This window comes from Cyprinodon variegatus, unplaced genomic scaffold (genome assembly GCF_000732505.1).
Source record: "Cyprinodon variegatus isolate N-32 unplaced genomic scaffold, C_variegatus-1.0 Scaffold742, whole genome shotgun sequence".
Classification (NCBI taxonomy): domain Eukaryota; kingdom Metazoa; phylum Chordata; class Actinopteri; order Cyprinodontiformes; family Cyprinodontidae; genus Cyprinodon; species Cyprinodon variegatus.
The window spans coordinates 73,466-95,345 of NW_015151195.1; the positions used below are offsets into that span (position 1 = coordinate 73,466).

The 21,880-nt window shown below is 36.1% G+C and overlaps 1 protein-coding gene across 1 annotated transcript in view; it reads left to right on the forward strand.

Annotated features, from left to right (window-relative positions):
* The first annotated feature begins 2,993 nt into the window (after positions 1 to 2,993).
* The window catches only part of sgcd (sarcoglycan delta), a 276,254-nt gene continuing 257,367 nt past the window's right edge, over positions 2,994 to 21,880 (forward strand). Inside the window, exon 1 of the mRNA XM_015395461.1 lies at positions 2,994 to 3,059. The gene's annotated coding sequence lies outside the window, so the exon portion shown is untranslated. The remainder of the gene's footprint in view (positions 3,060 to 21,880) is intronic.

Here is a 21,880-nt window from a genome sequence, read left to right on the forward strand (position 1 = left end):
TTGACTTTGTATTCAGTAAGCGTGACTTTCAGAAATCCTTGAATAGCAGCAAATGATGAGATGTCCCTGGTGAAGACGCTTGGAAACTTGTTGATGAAAATGGTGATGCTGTGTAATTTTTTTGGTATCTACAGTGTTGATGCAAGATTATCCTGTTGTTGAACAATTAATGGAAATGTTATACCAGAGCAACAATTAATTTATAAGCAACCTCGGCATAGGCAGTCGTAGCTGGACCTTGTCTGTCCTTCTTGTTAGCCTAACTGCTGTTTTACCAACATGTACTTTTTATATGGACATAAGTAATCGTAATAAAATGGCAGCGCAGACTATGCATCATATTGATTTGGTTGCACATGTACATTTATTTTGCCTCCTTCAGAAAGGCTGATTTTGAGAAGCCTTTATTTGCATGCAGATCAGATTTTCAATTGGCACGAATCACTCCTTAGTCAGATTAGAATTTCATTCTTTTCTAATTAAATTAATTCAAAATAATCCAATTGACATGTTTATTTAACATACTTATGCGTGTAACATATTTTCAGTCCAATTATCCATATATTCCAATTATTTATGTATAACTGCTATTTTAAATTAGTAATTTTTGCATTACAAAGATGTATAAATTCATGTTTTACAATACCTTTAGTAAAACTATTAGAATCAAATGGATAATTATTTTCCCACTGCTGGGCTTAAACTTACTGGTTAAATTTGGTTGTGGATACTAACTAGTTAGCTGCTATAAAGCTAATTCATTTAAAATTGGACCCAGTCTATAGAGGATTGCACTTAAATGAGTAATTTTAGCATTGGTAGGTTTTAAAAAGTTTTATTTCTAGCATTGTTTTTGTCATTGTTTTGTTTTTGTCCAAGTTTTATCTCTGAGTTTTCATTGGTCTTATTTTTATTCTTGTGTTCGTGTTTTTTTTTTATTGTATTTGAGTTCTTAGATATTTCCTGTTTGCCCTCTTGTGTCAGTCTCCTTTTCTCTAGCTCCCTTCTTGCCTTTGTTCACACCTGCTCCCAATCTGCTAATTAGCCTGGTCTTTGTTTCTCTCTCCCATATAATCTTGTCCTGTTCAGTCACTCTTGGCTGGTTTGTCGTCATTACTTTGTCCCCTTCTTGTTGTGAGTATTCTTGGTTTTCAGCATTTTTGGATTTTTGTGGATTTATGTTTTGGATTTTTGCTTTTGTTGAACTTTTAGTTAATTAAAACTTTCAAATAACAACCATAACCTTTCGTGTCTGCATTTGGGTCCTGTCAAACCACCCCCACTGTGACAGTTTTGGTGTCAAATACAGTTCTCTGGTAGTTGAGTTTACTTTCCACTAAGATAGCTGCTAAACCAAAATGTATTAGTCGGTTTGAAGCAAGTGAATGACTAAATTTCCTATACACATTTTTAAATGTATCTATCATTTATGAATTAGCTTTTTAGAAACCCATGTCAAACAATAGACTTAACCTTGCATGCACATTTTCTGTGTTACACTTTTAAAATAATGCTCATCAAATAAAATAAAGCTTGACAAAATGGAAATATAGATTTTTCTTGGAAAAAGATAAAGGCTAGAAATGGCAAAACTGATCAGTTATAACCTAACCAAGCAATGCTGTACTAAAACCACAGCCAGATGGAAAGAAATTATCACATTTCTGGTGTTGGATTGATAATATCAAAAAGGATTTAAAGTGTAAAACAGAAAATATAACTATTTGTATAGTGAATACTGAACAAGCCTCAAGAGAAATGAAAGCTTAATTAGTTTATTCATGATGCATTATTCTTAATACGGATACCTTGTATTATGTTACCAATCATAAAAGTAATATTAGCAAGAGTTCAACTATGGTAGCAATTTTCTTTTGTCGCAAAAATAATGCCTCAGATATGTGCACTGTTATTTCATAAACGTTAATACATTTATATTCTCTCTGATGGAACAAATACAAATGTATTACTTAAAGATATTTTTAAAACAATATTTGTCTACAAGACAGTTTTTTTGTTGGTTCTGATAAAAAAAAATCCCAAACAGAACATGAAAACTTGATCTCTTATCAACAGGGGACAACGTAAAGCAGTGGGGTTGGGTCTGAGCGTTTCCCCTCAGCGGCAGAGACAGTGGCCTTTCTTGCACAGCGGCGTGTTGGAGAAAGGGTCAGGGGATTTCGTTGATATTCTGCAGCCGTTTGCTTTTTTTGGCAGCGTGCACTCGAGCTTGAAATGATGTTGCTTCCTCTGGCCAGGAGGCTACGACTCCCATGCCACACAGCATATGCAGGACGCCATAAATCCTGCAGTGTAAATAAAGAGCTGTTTCGCTCCAGCACGTCTCACTCCTTCTGTGTCGACTTTTTGTTTTGTAAATGCTATGTCGTTCCATTTTCTCTCTTCTTCCTCATTTTTCTTCCTAGTGTTTAGTCTTCAACACCACTTCCTCTAGCTGCATTTTTTTCTGTCACATTTTTCTGTCTGATGCGATTCAAATAAAACCATGGTTTCTCCTTAATCCTATGTATGTTGCAGTTTTAAAGAGGAATGTATCCAGCTGTGATTTATGTATGTGCAATTTTGAGACTAGTTGTTTTACTTGGTTTGACAGCAGGACAGGGTAGATGTCTTTGCTTTGACACATGTTCTGCAAACCGCATGCTACCTGAACAGACATATGAACAGAAATAAGCATTCCCTGATTACAGGCTTACATCTCTCCTGCTGAGCTTGGGTGGCGTTCAGGCGCAGCAGGTAACTCACTACTGTTCAGGAATTATTTAAAACCAAACAATACTCCGTAGTTTGAAAATAAACAACATACAAAATAAATATACATTGATATAGCTTGTGCTTCTCTGGTAAGCTTCATAAAAATCAAAGATATCCCTTTAAGAATATATTAGAACCCTGATTCTAAGACTTAAATAATTTGATTTGAAAACAAATCTTTGTCTTGTTCTTACAGAGGCTGGTATCTTTGGAGATATCATCCGGCACTGGCAATGACATCAAGGAGGGGATGATTTTGGTTTGGATCCACTAAGCACCCAAAGGCAAGTTGGTTGTTTTAATTCATAATAAAGTATTTTTCTCGCAGTAGCACTGTAAATGGCATGTTTCGGTATCCTTTAACATCTACTCTCTCTGACATTATTAAAGATTTCTTTCATCCCACAAAATCACAACTGCAGGAACAAATAATATGAGCTATTTATTTATTCCTTTAATCATTGTTAAATGACCATTCCCTACTGTTTATATTATAGCTGTTTTCTTAAAATGCATTGACTTAAGAGATTTTGCTATTAGTTGTTCTTGCTTAATATGCTAAAATGTTGTGTGGGATGACTGAAGGAAGGTGTGAGTACACACAACCCCAGCAGTGTCTGTCTCTTCTGATGCCAAAGCAGCACCCTGCAGCTCAGGTGTTACTTCTGGTTTTATCTCCAGGATCTGCCACAAATACACAGTTACAAAGAATTGCATTACCCATTGTTTGTAGCAGCTTATCCTTGCTGGGTCATGAAGGGGGAGCTGGTGTCCATCTCCAGCAGTCACTGGAGGAGAGGCAGGGTAGACATTAGACAGATTACCAGCCCATCTGAGGGTAACAGACACACAAATAGATCAAACACACTTGAGGACTGTACCATAAAGCAGGATTACTGGGTTAGTGAGACAACTTAAGCCTCAACTCCGACTTTCCAGGTACCACAAAGCTGGATTCATTCTTAGCGAGGCTAGTCATCATGGCAACAAACCCTCAACTGCAACACATGTTCCAGAGCAAGCTAGCTTCCAGGATTAATTTGAATCCTAAAAAAACACTCCACCCAGCAGCCAATTAGCTGTTTGTGAGAAAAGGACATTCCCTTTGAGGGAAAACTGATTTAATTCAGAGGGAAAAAATGAACTTACAATTACAGTAACTAGCAGTCAAAAACAAAATATCAAATTGAATATGTCAGAGATATACACTAGTTAAGTTGCACCTAGTCAGTCATCTCTACTGTAGCTTTGCCAAGGTTGTCATGAACGCTTGGATTTTGTTGTGCAACTGCATTTTGTAGCTAGATGAAATATCCTGACAGACTGATATCAGACATGTTCACAAGTCATTTTTTGCAAGTCCAAGTCAAGTCTCAAGTCTTGAGAGCTCAAGTCCAAGTCAAGTCTCAAGTCTAGAGTAGGCCTGTTGCAATATTAAATTAATCGCACAATAAATTCTAATCACATGATTAATAAAAATAAGTTCAATAATTTGTGTGCTTGCTTGTTTCTCCTTGTGTTCATCTCCTTCACTGAGACGGTATAGCTTAAAGGTCACTATTATATCTATGGAATGATCATTATCTTGAACTGGTAAGTGAAAAATACATGCTTGTATGTCACGTAGCAGTGTCACGTAGCGTTACGTCAGTGCTACATGACTGTTTGACAGCCCCTCCGCCGTTTTTTTTTTTTTTGTCTTTAACTTCTGCTGTGTGCGGTTAAGGCGAGCGGCGATCAGTCAAGTTAGTAAAACAAAAAACACTTAAAAAATAAAATATTGTTCACAAGTTGGAAATCGTGAGTCTCGGTTGAGTCTTAAGTCCTTCAAATGCAAGTCTAAGTCGAATCTGAAGTCATTAAATATGCGACTTAAGTGCGACTCGAGCACGAGTCACAAACTCGAGTCCCCACCTCTGACTGATATAGTGTAGGTTTAATTAACTTCCAGAACTCTGAGGATTTCATAACTTTTTAAACAAGCTCACCGTAAAGTCTTTCTACTAAAGGTAAAGAGATGTAAATTACAATAACAGAAATGGTTAAAAATGTCTGAACTTTGAGTTTAAACATTTGCAAAATAAAAAAAAAGTACTGCTGGAATGGTGGTTTTTTAGCACAGTCAATTCATTCAGTCAAATTATTGAATCAACATTTGGCCAGGGATCATATTAACTCACCCGTAATTCATATTAGATTTGTAGACCATGAACAGCAGAGTTAAAATCATGTTGTTTTATGATATTACTGTGACGACCATGGTAATGACATCTTGCATACTGACTACAATGAAAACAAATGAGATCTTTCTCTCCCAGGTGGTCCACAAAGGAGCTCAGCAGTCAGGTCACCTTTTTGTCACTCATTTAAAAAAACTGCTCCACCACCATGTGTCCTGACAGTAGTAGTGTTCTTTAATTATCTCCAGGCAAAAAAAAAAAAAAAACGATGTAGATTTGACGTTTTGTGCTATTATGACTGCAAAAGTCATTAAATCGCTGTGTTTTCCTCTGGGACTTTGTTACTACGAACAGCTCCTGCATAAAAAAGTCCAAATGAACAAGATTTCTTACAATCTTTCGAACCATCTTTACAAATTTAGACTTGATCTAGATCTATACAGCTTTGCATGAAGCATCACTTAATGTTACTTTAAAATATCCCTTTATTTTTCCCTTTCTAATTTATGTTATCCAATTTAACAATTGCCAAATTTACCAAACAAAACAAAACCCATGAATGTACAGTTTCTGGAAATGAACCTAAGCCCAACAATATAGTTCAACTGAAATAAAGTATGACATTGCAATGAATTGACTCAAAATGGCTGCTTCCAAAAGAACATGTGTTTCTTCACAAATCCCATTACCCCATGCACAAACAACAATAATTAAATATGTTACTGTATATTTCTATTATGCAGGGGGGTGCAGGAGATCTGTTATATTACACAAAGGGGCTGCAGTAAAAGGGCGATTTTACTCATCAGTGACTGGTAACCTTAATTGTCTACTTTTCATTATTTGTCACACGCATTACTGTGCTTTAAAGCCAGTTCTCCGCAGAGAGCTGCTAATGCACCATATGAAATCCGACCCAAAGCCTCCAGAGCAGTCTTGACTCTTGACTTTTACCCGCAAATGCAACCATGTTATATTGTTCCTGTAATTAACATAATATCAACAAACCAAAACATAATTAAAAAAAGGTTCATGTTAGAACAGCTCTGCTATTTTTGTCTAAATTATTCTTAAAACAAACAAGAAGGATTTTGTAAAAGGTTTTTTATTTTTTATTTTTTGGAATTTATTAGAAGATGCATATATGCGATTGTACATTGCGACTGTAAATCACCAACAAAAACTGAATTTGTAAAATATTTCTCAAAAAATGTGTAAAGACTCAATACTCTCTCCACATAAAGACTTCTGCAGCCATATAAGTGAAAACAAGTGTCTTTAAAGTATGTAATCCTGGGTCATTGGTGGTGATTGATATTGCCATCCTCAAACAGCACAGTCATACGCGGAAAATGTATTTGAGTTAAATGCAGCGAGCCTCAAGTAAACAGGGGATGCGGGTCACACAAAGGAATGTTAATCCAGCTTTGTTTTGACCGGGAAACATTGGAGTCGGTTTACTCTTTGCTCTGACTGGCAGGGTTTATTGCTGAGACTGACATTTTTTCTGCAGTGCTTTAGACATTGTTTTGGGGTACAAATACAGACTTAGACTAACTTCATTGTCATTTTGTTTACATAGAGTATACAGAACGAAATTTCAATGCATGCAGCTTTTCAACAATGAATTAGCAACTTACAACAGTGAAATTAAAATTTTTATTTAAAAATTGCAGCAGTCATAAGAATATGGTACAAATGCAGTGGAAACTTTGACTCTAGGGATAATAACATCCAGAGTTGCTGCAAACCACTGCCTAGTATATACTCTGTGATGGAAGACAGATAAAACTGAGGAGGAACCCTATGAGATGATGCACATGTCCTACATGTATGAACATCATTTTTAGACTTCATCTACCCCTGCTACCAGGTTTTTGCACCAGAATGGATACATTGATGCACTACCAATCAAGCACTAAACTAGTTTCCCCCTTCATGTTGTTGTGGTTACAAGAGGATATGGCAGGCAATTTGAATAGTTTGACTGAATATGCATTCATATAGGTATTTCACTTCATTAAAAGGAAAACAGGACAGGGAGGACTGATTTAAAAACAATCTCCTCTTTGAGCCAAGGTACAAGAGAAGCAGTGAAGAGCGAAATAGAGGATGAGCAGTTACCGTATTAGTTACTGCAGTTACCGCAACTGTATGTGTTTTAAAAGTCACATATAGAAACAGGACTACACTGACAAATGGTCCAAGCTCCAAAATCTTGAACAAAGGTGTTGAAGGCAGCAGCATAGCTGATATTTCTCACACAGCCAATCCAAAGCTCTAATAATGAGAAAAAGCAGAGGGTATGAAGTTGGAGGTTGAACTAATAAATGCTGCAGAATGGGGAATGGAGATAGAATGATGAAAAGTAGTCCCTATGTCCTCCAGTAGTCTAAGCCTATATCAGCTTAACTAGGAGAGCGAGAGACGCTCAAGACATCCTGAGCCACTCTAACTGCAAGCATAATCCAAAAGGAAAGTTTTAAGCTTAGCCATAAAAGTAGATGAGAAGTCTGCCTCACTGACTAAAACTGGTAGTTGGTTCCACAGGAGAAGAGCCTGATAACTAAACGATCTCCCTCACACAGGTGTGTTCCATTACAGTAACCAGACAACACATTTAAAAGCACTACATAGGTTTGATATTACCATACTATTAGGTAAATGCAGAAACCTTAATAGATTTGAAATAATCTGTTTTTTAAATATATGTAAATCTCTTTATTGTCCCACAATGGGGAAATTCACTCTTTGCATTTGACCCATCCCCTTGAGGAGCAGTGGGCTGCCATTGTGTGGCGCCCGGGAGCAGTTTTGGGTGTAAGGGTTTTGCAAGAGTGAAGGCTGTTGGGATTGAACTGGGATGGTATCCAACTAGATCAACTACCTGTGTTTCTGGACAAAAAATACAACTGTATTTATGTAAATGGTATCCAGGCCGCACTGTGGACCCCTTAAATAGATATGTACATTGAATGTATTGAAGTACGTATGAACTTCATGATTTTCACTGACAGATTTTATGTGATAAACTGATGGCTCCTGGTGGTATTTTAAGTTTTTCAAGGTGTTTGCTGTTCATTTATAAACCATTATAAACCCACTTTACTGTAATCTCTGTCTTGGGAACCTTCATGTTTAGACAAAGAGGATGCGCTGTTTCTAGATGAGCTTAATCTGTCGGTTTCATCTTGCTCAACATGAGAGCTGAAGTTTTATTTTGAGTGTATAAAATTAGTTTAAAAAAAGTATTATAAAAAAATACAGAAAAGTATGTCTTTCTTGAGAGGGTTGAAAGTTTTTATATAAAATGAACATAATGTGACAAACATACAATTGTCTTACGAAAAAAATTGTACATTGATATAATTATTTTTGAATAGTTATTTATTGAAACTTTGAAGTTAAGAGCGATGTGTCTTCTCCCTGTTAGCTCACAAATTTTCACTCCTGATACAGAAGCAATTACCAACACACAGAGCGTGACGATATAAAACCCAAATCATGATTTGTACTAAATTGAATGTGACTAGACTAAATAAATTGCATCACTTAGCACCTATTCCCTCTTTTTGATAAATGCAAGTTACTGGTCGTTTGACGGCTCTGCAGTTTCCTCAGCCAAGTTATTATTAACAATCTTCACATTCCATTTTAAGCTGCTATCTTTTGTTCCTTTGGATTTATATAGCGTTTGAATTAAAAGGTTTTATGGTTTCAGCTACTTTAGGTGTCTGAATGAACCTTATTACTTAGCCTGGAGGTATTTGTTCTTTCTATCAGCAGACCTACTGAACTCTACTGAGGTCAGAAGTTTAGCCAATTTCTTGCCAGGAATGCTGGTTTTAAACCAAAAACTTTATCTCGTTCAAGTTAAAATTTGATTGGCTTAGTTTCAAGTAGTCATCAAATTTGCCTTCAAGCTAGAGATGATGGGATCTGATTTGTAACTTCACAAACATGTCTCGATCATTGATATGTTGTAATTTTTGTGATCTTACTTTAAGTATGGGCTACCATTTGGGCTTTTTTTAAAGGACATAGACTTCTATCCCTTTTTTTTTCTGTTCTTTGTGAAAGTGTGTGTGAATCTGTGAATGGCTGAATTTAGTGTAAAGCATACATTCTCCTGATTTGAAAACAGCTCTATATAGGTACAGGCCATTTGCTATTTTGATGTTTTAGCTGTATCTGTGAATTGCTATTTAAATAGTAAATGTTAATGGACAATAAAGATTACAGATTTTTCTCAATTATTTAATTTATTAATTGTACAATTCTGGTAGACAGATGCGTATTTTAACCAATTAAGTTTTTTATAAGCTGACAGAAAGCTACGATGTTCAACACATTCATTTAGTGAAATAAAGCCTGGATTCTGTTCGAAAGAAGCCCCATTTAGACCGGTCCTTCTCTGCATTACTGATGTTTGGCATTAACTATAATATAACTTTTTAGATTATGGAAGAGATATACAGGTTAACATGGCTCACACAAGTTTTAACCATTTTCTTTTGAAAATTTTATTTTAAATCAAGAGAAAAAAAACATGTTTTAACTTAATAACTGAGAGGAGAAAATTTCACAAACATGTTTACATCATTGAAATGTTGTATTAGAAATGTTTTGCATCAATAACCACTTCCAGTGTAGAGTGATGCTGTTAGTGCCATGTGGTGATAACTGTGTGTGGTTTGTTCACTAATGGAGAAAAGTTGACTTTCTAGTTGGACCAAAAGCAAAACCCTCATTTCAATGTGCTGAAGAAGGCCAAGTATATTTATGAGTCTGAGGGTCACATAAAATACTTTCTGGGAGTTAGTCTTTGGTAAATTCCTTTTTGACACGATGAAACAATACATATGGAGCTATCAGCTTTTGTCAACCATTTTCCATCCATTCTGGTGAACAAGAGTTTCTCTGGGAGCTTGATACAGGCTCTGGGAACCTTGCCACTAATGAGTAAACAAACAAAAAAGCTACAGCTACATGGAAACAACACATTTGTCCAGTGATGTTGGGAGTGGGAGGAGTGTTACTTGCTTGGAGGATGAGGAATTGTCTATGTCTTGGAGCAGGGCTTTGTCAAATGTATAAATGCTTCAGCTCATTAACTGATTTGTCTTCATTCATTCCCACACCTGTTGCAATAAGGGCTGTTTGGGTCCTGTCTTCTAATTTTTTATCTTCTCTGGTATTTCTTACAAATTTTCACACAAGTGGCAAGTTCTACTGGAGGCTTCTACCTGTTACTGCTATTACCAGCTTTATCCTCAATTGAAAACCAATTTCCACAATGAAATAAACAACACTAAAACTGGTGACAAATTACAATCTATAACTTTTTAATGTGTCTATACAAATTGATCTCATTGAACTGACCTGTTTTTCTCATTAGGTTTATAAATAAGCCAAATTAATTCTCAAATGGGAAACTTGCATTGCCCAACATCCACCGTGTTAAGTATGGTGTTGGCACCATGATGGGAGTAGGGACAGACAAGTGGATCCAAGAAAATTCAAAGCTATACGGTGAAGAATACAGGAAAATCTCAGAAATATCTATATGATATTGTTTAAGACTAGATTGGAGGTTAAACTAGATTGTCCCACTAGCAGGATAAATTGCATTACTACATATTCAAGCTCCTTGTGAAAGCTAAGACCAAAGAGGGGGGAAAAAAAAGGAAAATGTAGAATCTTGTTCCTTTAAATCGGCAGGAAAAAATCATTACAAACCCAGTACATGTGGACCAAACTGCCTCCAAATGTAACCATCCCTGTCTGCCACACATATGAGGACCTAAAACAAGTTTAAAACTTGTCTTCCCGTTCCTCCTCAATGATGTCTCTGTTACCCCAAGCTACAGTAACAAATACTTTTGTATGAATATTGTCTTCACAACAGCACAGAAATCAATAGAAAATCTGCATGTGATAATACAACTTCTCCATTTTGCACCTTTCTAAGATATGTATATATTGCTGGGTTAATTAGAAGCTGAAATTGAATCATAAAAGTATTTCAAATTAGCTGACCTGCTATTTTCTTCATCTGCCTACTCAATAATAGAAAACAGCTCTCGAATTTGTACAGTGAAAATTGAAATCTGAAAAAATAAAGGCTTAGTGTGGTGGAAAAACATCAAAGATATTGCTTTATTTTAAACAGCTCTTCACATGTCTGCCTGGAACTCGAGACAAACTGTTCTATTCACTGCCTTTATGGAAGAAGTCTTTTTGTTTTCGTTTCTTGACGCACTCTCTGCTTCACTCAGCTGCCAGAGATTCAGTTAATCAGAGAAGCTGCTGTTTCAGTCAAAAACCTGAATCCAAAGAAAGTGAAGAGCCTGAGGTGGGAGGGGATGAGGTATGCGTTAGTGGGCTGATGAATAGAAATTACGTTCCTGCACATATTCCCTCTTTACGTGTGAGGAAGCTGATCATGTTCCTTAAACTAAACTGGGCCCGGTCTGCTAACCGGATTATGAGCGAGAAATGAGCACTCTGCATTTTCCTGCAGGGTAAGGAATTATGTTCACACAACATGTCTTTCAGATCACTTTTTCCCTCTTCCATTCTGTGTTTTTAACCTGGTTTCCAATCGTACGTTTATGCAATGTGCCACACCTCAGGTATTTATTTAATTTTGGACAGCAACAGCCAAAATGCAGTGGCTACATTTTTTTTTATTTTTTATTTTTTTGGTAATATCAAAACTATACTCAAAGATGTGAATTTCATTGTTTTTTCTTACAAATTCGACATCACATCTACACCAACATAACTTTTAAATGAAATGAAAAAAAATAAATATTCTACATAACAACTGAAAGAAGTTTAGGTTTTGCTGACCTTCTCCATCAAGGCGAGAGGTTCACCTACTGAGAAGGTTTCATAAAATTACACAGTTCAGCCAGCTGCTGAATGTTGTACCCACCAGTGTAAAGCTTGCTCAGCAATTACAGAAGGTCAATGTGAATGCATTTGGATCCATACTGAGACGTTCCATGCCACCAGGAACAGTGACAAAATCCACATCTTTCCATTTCCAATTATCAATAAGAGACTAGAATTAGATTCAGTTGTTCACTTAGGTTCTTACAAACATAAAAATAAAATTAAATGATTAAGCCATCATGTTATAAATGTGGTTATAAAACTAAATTTGCATGTGTATTTGCAGCCTGTCACATTTGTTATAACAGTAAATATGAGCAGTAAGACATCCTTAGCCATAAGCTGGACTTATCCAGGTGATGATGACCGCTAATCATCAGGTGTGATGATTTGAATTAATTTCAGAGTCCTGATTTGGTTTCTTCAAGCCAGTTGATTTTATCTTATTTTGTTTTAGGTTTTTTTAAGGTTGGGGGGTTGATGGGGCTCTGAATGGCTTTTCTGTAATATTACAGTGAGACATTCGTCCATAAAGTGCTTACTGATGGAGCTATTTTTACAATGAGTGACTTCTTTGGATGGTCCCATCTAAAGAGACGAGATCCAGATTTCCTTCTAGGTGATCAGTGGGTTCTTGTTAATTTCTGCTTTTTATTTCTTCCTTTTTCAATCATGAACAATGCAGTGCCTCTCAGGACTTTTATTGCTATATATTGCTTTTTTTTAAAAACCTTTTTCCAGATTAGATACAATGCAGTCTTGGTAGTCTACATTTTGCTTTGATTTTTTCTTTTCAGCTTTTGGGTGTTAAAATCGATGTGACTTCCCCTCCAAACAGTGTTTGACAAACTGCTTTACCTCAAACCAAGAACTCATATTTACTAAACTAGACATTTTTTTAATCTTTTATTTTCAATTGTTTGGGATGTTTGTGGTGTTAGTCACCTCAATTAACAGTGATTGCACAGAAAATTGACAGAGAGTAAAAAGAAAAACATGTCTCAATGTTGGGAGTGGAACCCCAGACAGCCACATAAGTATTTATAGTCTGTGTCTAGAGGTGCTTTCTCTACCACATACTCTTCAGTTTACCAATATGGAACAGAGTGTTTTTAGAATTTACATAGAAAAAGTTTGAAATTCCTTTTAAAAGAAAGCTATCACAAAAATTTTCTATCCTGCTGTTTCAGGTTAACCTCTTAATGTATTTCTATTTCGAACATAAGCAGAAACTACTGAGAAACTACTGCTTGTAGTGAATGTGGAACGTATCCACTCACCCACTTTTTTAACTAGAAAAGGTGTTGGACACAACTTCACAGGAACAACCAAAATAACTTTGTGTCTCCTATCTTTTCTGTTGAAAACATGGGCTCTGGCATTTATTTTAGACTTTAAATAACATCAATGGAAAAGTAGACAGGTAGTTGGTTCCATAGGAGAGCAGTCTGATAACTAAAAGATCTGCATCCCAGCAAAGTGCTCTATTATAAACATAAGGAGCAACATATATCTGGTGTAAGATGGCCTTTAAGGCTTTATATGTGAGAAGGAGGATTTTAAATTCTATTCTAGATTTAAGAGGAAGCCAAAGAAGAGAAGCCAGGATAGGAGAGATATGATCTCTCTTTTTAATTTTCATCAGAACTCTGGCTGCAGCATTTGTTACTTCTGGAAGCCCAGAAGTAACAAATGCATGGACTAGTTTCTCAGCATCACCCCTGGACAGGATATTTCTAATTTTTACATTATTTTGCGGATGAAAGAAGGAAATTCTAGAAACCTCTTTGATATGGGATTTAAATTACAGGTCCTGATCAAAAATAACATCAAGGTTTTTTACTTTATTATCTGAGATCAATTTAATCCCATCCAAATGAAGTGACTGACTAATCAGCTTCTTTTTCAAAGACTCTGGTCCAAAGACTATAACTTCTGTTTTGTCTTCATTCAGGAGCAGAAAGTTAACAGTCATCCAGGTTTTTATATCTTTAAGACATGCCTGTAATCTAGAACACAAATTCATTCCACTACAGATGTGTGGTAGATTGTTGCACATATTTAGCAAAACCAGCTTTAGGAGCTGAAATTGACCATTAGACCTACTGCTCTGTTGGGGAGAAGGTTGGACCCTTTCATGACTGAACTATCCCAACACCTTGATTATTTTCCTTTTCAACTATTCTACTCCTGTTGGTTTGCATCATTGTTCTGTTAATTCAGTTAGGGCTGAGCATTAGCTGGTAAGCCCATGACTTCATGTTTATCAGTTATAAAATTGTCTTAAAAAGTAACTTTTGACTCAATCACGAGACAAAAGTTACTTTTTAAGACAATGTTGCCCCAACAAGTCAATAATTATCATTGACTTTCAGTTCTGTATTTAACAATATATCATGCTTGTTTTTTCTCAAAACCTCGTACAGAATACTTTTATTTGGTTGTCCTCTATTCTTTAGAAAAGCAGAGTCTATTTCTCAGTAGACCATGAAGGCAAAAAAAAAAAAAAAAGTAAACGCGCACCTGTTATTCAAACGATCGTCAGTTTGACTTATGGGTGCTTTTCTTTTCCAACAGCAGACTCTTTGAACAGAGTCCTGACAGAGATGGAGCGATGGAGTAATTGTTTCATTGCTCTGTTTGAAGCAGCCCCATCCATCAGGCTGTCCTACAGAGAATGTGTATAATGCAGGGATGAGGACAGGACTTGATGATGATGATGATGGGGAATCTGAACGGAGAAATTGCTGCCTGTCTCTGTGCACAGTCTGAACTGCAGGTCTGAGCTGCATAACGATGATCTTCCATTGTACACAGAGACAGCGCTGGAGAAATCAAATCAGGTGGGTTTTAAACCAGCCCTTCCGTGTCAGAAAACACTGATAGCACTTGAGCTACGAGCCACAAAATACCCAAATATTAGTGATATAATGTACAATCACTTTTAATGTAAAACCTCAGCAACTGAAGGTGTATAATTACATATTTTAAACTGTGAGTTTCAGTTGTTTTTTATTTATTTTTTTTTTTTTATGTGAAGTAGAACATGTTTGCCACTGGTAAAAAACAATTGTTTTTTTGCTGGCGATCTACTTTGTACAAAAAAACGTAACAGAGATCTTTGTCTCTCACACTCAATTGCATTGGATTTTCTCTGTCTTCTTACATACAATTAGCTCACAGATAGGTCAAAAGACCTATAACCTCAGTTTTACATTATCTTGCATTTTATTTATTTTGTTTGCTTTTTTTGGTCTTAGGTTTTTCTCTCTGGGTTTCTCATCTTATTTTCTAAGCTTTACAATATGTGGAGGCAACAAAAAATATCAAATGAAGGTCACCACCACTTTTGTTTTTCACATAAGAAAAGGAGATATTTCTATTTTCACCATGGAAATAAAACTAAAAATATTTATTTTTTAAGTTGGATAAGATGAAAATTATAATAGATTAAAATCATTAGTATTTTTTCTACAAGTTTCTCAAAAGAATTTGCCAAAAGTGTGACGATTTCTTCTCATTGAAGAACTGGTGTAAGTGAATCAGGGTTTTGAGCCTTTTGTAGCTTACACTGCTTTCACGTGTCATTCATTTTTAATTTAATTACACTCCATTGCTTTCCAGGCAAAATGAATGGTACATTTAAAGGTATAATAGATTATCTACTTTTATCTTTGAGTTCGAGGGGTCATTTGGTTCCTCCACATGCTAATCTTTGTGTCCGCCTCAGAATTGTGTGCTTGTTCCTAGCTGGCTTTCTATTGCTGTGCATGCGCTCTTCAGGTGTTTATGCATCCAGTGTAAACACTTTTTGCCCAAACCCGCAGGACAGTTGGATTCCAATCAAGCTCTAAGATTCTTTATTTTGTCTTTCTTGTTATATAAATTTGTCTATTTAGTTCTAGTAGATACTTAAGAGGCTACATGTGTTTTAAAATAGAAGTTACTTACTTCAGTTGCTGTCTTCTATTGTTTTGGGAAAGAGAGAAAGTCAGATGGGAGCTGGCTTTGAGCTCGTCTGACCGGCTGTGGAACTGGTTGACGTTATGTCTGCTTCTGTCTTGCTTGAACCCTTATCTGTCTTGGCAGATGGAAGCTCTCACATAGCCTGGTCCTGCTGGAGCTTTCTTCCCTTTTGAAAGGGACTTTTTCTTTCCACTGTCGCTGCATGCATGCTTGGTGTGAGGGATTGCTGAAGTCAAAGAGTCAATGCAATCAGCTTTTTTTTCCTAGACAAAAAACTGAATCAATCTGACTGTATGACCTGATTTAGTAGTCTCTGTAAACTGCCTTAAGATGAAGTGTTGGCACTATATAAATGAATTAAATTGAATAGATGCAGCAGGTTATTCACAAAGAGCAGGGCACACATTGTGCACATGAACAGTGCCCCACCCAGCATTCTGATCAATTTCTCTCATCCACAGAACATTTGATTTGGATGTGTTTAGTGTCTGGATGATGGAAAACATCCTGCAGATGCTGGAGATACTAATAACACAGATAGATATATAGATACAGATAGCACATCTCTCTGCTTTGCTCTGCTGCACCCTACACATGACCTGCATAAGACTTGTAGCTGGGCAGAGCAGACATGCTCTGAGATAGTGCTCACTGTGTAGTTTAACTATGGATTTCTTTGCATGAGCAGTAAATGCAGAAGTTAACTCTGAATGGATTGACTGTATCCTGTAGCCATAATAACTTAAATAAAGATGTCTTCATGTTGGTTTTTTTCTGGGTCAAGAAGGTGTCTTGGTCAGGCTCGGGTCAGATTGCGCTTTACACACACAGAACCCAGTAAAGTCAGGCCTAATCTATACTCTTATCCAGGCAGTTTTGGTTTCAGTGGAGAACCTAATAGGTGTAATGTGAATATTCTGCTTTAGCTGTGTGTCCTTTAGCAGTGCAGACATAGCCTATAAAGAGCTGTGCATGACGTCAACGGTGCTCATGCATGCACATTTGATGGGCATGTTTCCTGGGGGACGGGAGAGCAGGTAGGATGGGCTTGTGAAAGCATACAGTAGTTGAAGAAAAAATCACTTGGGCTTTTTTTACCTAAAAATTCTACACTCTACCTTTTAATTTTTTACTCATTGCCATCTCTGAGTATTTTGTATCATTTTATATCATTAAGTTCAATTCTATTTACCTAATGAATCTTAAAGAACGTACATTTAAAAAAACATATTTCAGAAAGGCCTTTATACACAGTAATTGCTTCCTTTAAAGAAAAATAAAATTTAAGACGAATGATAAGATTATGCCATTCACTTGCCATTACAATCAACCACATAGATTAGTGTCACACGGCCTTAATTAGAAAAAAAATTTTTTTCTCATTTTATTAAGTTTACAAAAGCTGTTGATAGACTCACAGATTTTTCAAGTTTGTCCTTTAATAGAGCTAATAAAACACAAAATAAAAAAACAATGCACGTGATGACGGAAATCATGATTGAGTAGGAGAAAGAAGTAAGAATTCATATTATTGGCCCCAATTTTCTAGAAAGTATTCCTTATTCAGCTCAACATAACAACCGTACAAAATAAAATAACAAACCATGTTCACCAATACACAGAAAACAAAAAATAAAAACCTACCATACATCAGCCTATGTGCTGTAGTATCGACTCCTCATATTGACCTTCAAGTTTTCTTAGATGCAGAATACATCTCTAATTACTTTAACTCACTGATAAGCTTGACAGAAGCAGAAATCAACACCTTTATTGAAAATACATATTTTCATCATTTCTGTTTTATATCTGGATTTTTTGAAAATGTGTTCCTTTTAAGTTGTAGTTTCTCTTTTAGAAAATCTACTTTTAATATTGTCTTGTAGAACTTTATATGATCCTTATAAATAATTTAAATTATACTCTATCAATTCATTACGTTTCAAAGTATCTTTATAAATATCTCTTATAATTATATGGGCCCTCCTCTGCAATAAAGAGAGGTTTTAAATGTGATCTATAAGCGTTACCCCACACCTCCATACAGTATATGATCTATGTGAGGTAACCATGTCATTTTTCAAATGTTTGGTTAAAATGTTTTCTTTTGATAATCTTTTATCTCCATATTTACTGTAAAAGGCTTTTTCAGGGTTAGCTTCTAATCACAGACCGCAGTCGTTTAAATCTCTGGAGCTTCATGGCTAAATAAAGGGACTCCTTCGTATAAAGGAAACCAGCTGAAACATTTGCCATCATCATTCCAGCCAGGTAGTGAATTAAATCAGTCCACATTCTGTGAGTCTCCTGCACAGCGCTTTCTAATTTAGTCTTGTCGTCTTCCTCCAAGTCCTGAGAGTTTGTTGACAAGATGAGGACTATGAAGGTCACAGTTGGTCTCTGTACAGATTGTAGTAGATTGGACCGAATCAACAAACTTCAAGGCAAAGCGGAATGTTATCGAGCTGGAAGTGTTGCAACTTTGGTGCTTTGGTTGCTGCTGTTGTTTTAGTAAACTCTGATGTTTGTGTGCAAATATGTACAAATCAGATATTTGTACATATTCTTGAAGCTAAGATGCTATATGATCATTATTTTGTAAGTAAACAGATTTGGGATTTGTGGAACATCTATTCCCTCCTGAATAATTCCATCACTGTTAAGGGAAAAATAAACCAGAGGGAAAATAATGCTATCTGCAATGTTTGTATTTTGTTAATTTATTTTTTTTATATATATTAGTGTTTATTGACAGGTTCAGGATCCTCATATGCTATATAACATTGTGATTTCAGTTAATAATGAATGCTTTGTAGCTTCCTAACAATCCAAATGCTTACCTTGCTACCTAATTGTTTGGATTTTCACATTTTATAGCTGATTTAAGACCTGTTAATAATCTGAGACAATTGGTGGCCTTTGTAAGGTTTAAAGTGGCCCACACCCTCTGTAAAAATCCACATTTTTCCTTACAACACATTGGCACCATGCACAAGTTATTTCAATTAAGTCAGTTCAAATGTTTTAGCATTTTCCAAGGGGAATAATATTTTCAGTATTTTCCAGAAACGTCAAAGCCAGCTTGACAAAAGTCTTTACTCCACTGTAGTACTAGACCTTGCAAAAAAGAAACAGTTTGTTGAACTGTCCATCCATGCAAAAATCTCCTATTTCTCAATATTTCTGTTAATCTGATGCCATTAGATCGAAATACTGTCTAATGCTGTTAATAGAATTTTAATGGAGCAATTACAATTCCTACACATGAAAAAAAAGCCGACGGCCCTAACAAGTCAGATTAAAAACAGTTATTCTTATTAAATGTAATCCTTGATGCAGTTAATATCTCTGTGGGGGGGATGGAAGGCTGTATGTCATTAAGACATGAATAAAAGCAAGATAATATTCATAAAGGAAGTGTGATTAATTAATGATACAAAGGAGGTAGTATTTTATTAATAATGGATATGAATGTGGCGTAATGAGAAGATGAAAGCAAAGCCGCTGTCATCTCATTTTGTCCATGTCCTCTAAGGAAATGAATATTCATGCTGATCTAATCGCAGAGTATTAAGAAGTAACAGACATCCTTGTTAAAGTCTTTACATTTAAAAGGTCGCTGCTGAGGAACATGGAGTTGTTTTACTCTGTGACATTTGTTGGATCACGCAGCAGTCGAAAAACGACACAAAAGCCTGGATTTCTGAACAAGTATGAGCAAATTACACAGAACCGTGGAACACTTGGACTTCAGTCACCCAATAAGCTCTTCTTTAGGAACAGAATCATTTTCAGTTGCTCAGTGCACCAATTTAATTGGCTAACTGTGTGGTAGCAGTACTGTACATTTAAAACAGAGAAACTCTCTGAAAGCTGAAGTTGTTGTAGAGACATGGTGGATTGTGTCTTTTAGCATAAACCATTGATCCACTGTGCTATGCTTTCCCAGGGAAATATTCAACCAAACGTCCTGACAAACTCTTTTTCAGGGTGATGAGATTATTCAGGCTATTAAGGCCAGGTCACACCTGTTTCGTACAACTTTTTAATGTCCGATCCAAACGTTTTCTATTTTACATAGAGGCTCTGACTGCGCAGGGTGGGCAGATCTTTGCAGATCTGTGCTTTTTATTCACATCTGTCTCTGTGCCACACACACAAATAAAAAAAAAAATTCTACATTTTAATTTGGACAGATTTTCTAAAGTTATCAACATTGTTAAATAAATTAAAAACCCTGGCACAGCTATAAAGCAGAGCCCACAATTAATGACTCAGTGCAGCATCTTAAACCAGAGAAGATAGAGTTTTTATACGCCTTTATTAAAAGGATAATGGGAACTACGTTTAAAAAAAAGTAAAACACAGAAATAAATGCCAGAGGACGGTCTATTTGCTTGCTGAGTTAGTCAGAGGGGATTTTCAGAGAGAGATTTTTGAAGTTGGTCGGATATTTTCAGTTTTTCTTATTTTTTTCATTAAGAGTGGAGAATAATTAACTTTGTTTACCTGCTCTGTTTGCCCTTCGTTATTTTGCATTTTTTTGAGGGTCAGAGGGGCTTAAATGGAATCACTACTTTCTCCATTTTATGTCCTCCTGAACTCTTACCATTGGTAATGTATTCTGTTTTTGGATCAGTCTGTCTTGCTTGATATATATGCTCTGTGCGACTCCAAAACTGACTCATTCCCCATTTGATTAAGAGATTTTATTTTGTATTTTCCAACAAATCAGATGTGTTTACCTTTGTAACCGTATGTCTTTTCCTGTCAGACCCATGGAATTGCAGCTGAATTGCTGCGTAGTCTGACTGAAATAGACCTACGCAAACACCCCCTTGCAAAAAAAAATCATATTTGAATGGGTGCTAAATGCCACGACCTCGTCTGACACGATTTTCTGTTGGATCGGATGCAAAACTGGATTCGGTGTGTTCTGGCGTTGAGAAGAAAATCAGGTGCATCTCAAACAAGATTTGAAAACCTAATTTATTTTACAAGTAAAATTCAGGTCTTGAGCCATTTTATTTTATATTAGGTCACATGATTCATTTGGTTTTGATTAAAAACACAAAATCTAGTTTTTGGGTATAAAAGAACACTATAAATTACTCTTTAGTTACACTAAAACACTGACCTATAGGCAAAAATCTTCATGAGCTGAACATTTTACTCACGTACTCGCCTGTTTTGCATGAGTTCCTGTATCTCTGTGGAGTGGGAATGAGCCTGTGTTTCTGCTGTTGTGTGATGGATAGCCAGGTGACTTTGATGATGGCCTTTAGGTCATCTTTATTGTTTGGTTTAGTGTCTCTCATCTTCACCTTTACTGTCCTCACAGATTTTCCTATTTTGAGCTCCTGAGAGCTTTCCATTATGCGAGTCCATCTTAAGTGCCACTGCTGATGTGTGTACTGTATGCTCATGTGAAGCCTTTAGCTTGGCTTGTCGCCAACCTGGCTGGTTATAGAAACAGTAATAGGCAACCTAAAGTAATTTTTCCAGTTTGTGAGACAAACTGTGGCAGAGGCACAGCAGCTGGCAATTTATCCCTCCTGCTTGATAAATTCTTTGAGTCTAAAAAGCTGCTTTGGTAAACTAAAAAAAAAAAAAAAAAAAAAAAAACCTGCACGCTACAGGTAGAGATGGAGCCTGTGAAAAATTTATCCTCCCTTTGGGTAAGACAGCCACTCCAAGGTACTCTCACCTCAAGGAAGGCGCAGGTACAGCTTACATTTGGTTCGCTCTAACCTATGGACAGCCGGCTCTCGGCCCCTCTACTCCAATGCTCTGAAAAAACAAAAATTTCATTCAGGAATCTGTTGTGCAACATTGCTAGATGAAGTTATAGTTACTGTAGGTCATGTTCAATAGGTTATGTTTAAAGGCTGGCCTACTGTGGAACCATAACTGCTAAAAAAAGTTGCGACTTAAACATTTTGAACACAAATCTGTCACACAAGAACGATTGGCAATAAAAAGTCATTGATTTCAAGAATAGATTCTTAAAAAAAGAAATGTATCCTATTGTAAAAAATAAAATAAAAATGTGACTTGAG